Genomic DNA, 313 nt, shown 5'->3' on the forward strand with positions numbered 1-313 from the left:
AAGCCCGTGCGCCACAACTACTGAGCCTGTATGCCACAGCTACTGAAGCCCACATGCCTAGAGCCCGTGCTCTGCAGCAAGAGAAGCCACCGCAATGAGAAGCCCCCACACCGCAACGAAGAGTAGCCCCCGCTCGCCGCAACTAGAGAAAGCCCGTGCGCAGCAACGAAGACCCAACATAACCAAAAATAAATAAATAAATTAAATAAATAAAAAAAAAGAACTGTGCACTCCGGGACTTCCCTGGTAGTCCAGTGGTTAAGACTCCAAGTTTCCAATGCAGGGGGCCCAGGTTCGATCCCTGGTCAGGGAA

General features: G+C 52.1%; 1 non-coding gene across 1 annotated transcript; it reads left to right on the forward strand.

Annotated features, from left to right (window-relative positions):
• Nucleotides 1–240: 240 nt before the first annotated feature.
• TRNAW-CCA (transfer RNA tryptophan (anticodon CCA)) lies at nucleotides 241–313 on the forward strand. Its single transcript has one exon. It is a non-coding gene; the product is annotated as a tRNA-Trp (tRNA).

The sequence above is a fragment of the Balaenoptera ricei genome, chromosome 2 (genome assembly GCF_028023285.1).
Source record: "Balaenoptera ricei isolate mBalRic1 chromosome 2, mBalRic1.hap2, whole genome shotgun sequence".
NCBI classification, from domain to species: Eukaryota; Metazoa; Chordata; class Mammalia; order Artiodactyla; family Balaenopteridae; genus Balaenoptera; species Balaenoptera ricei.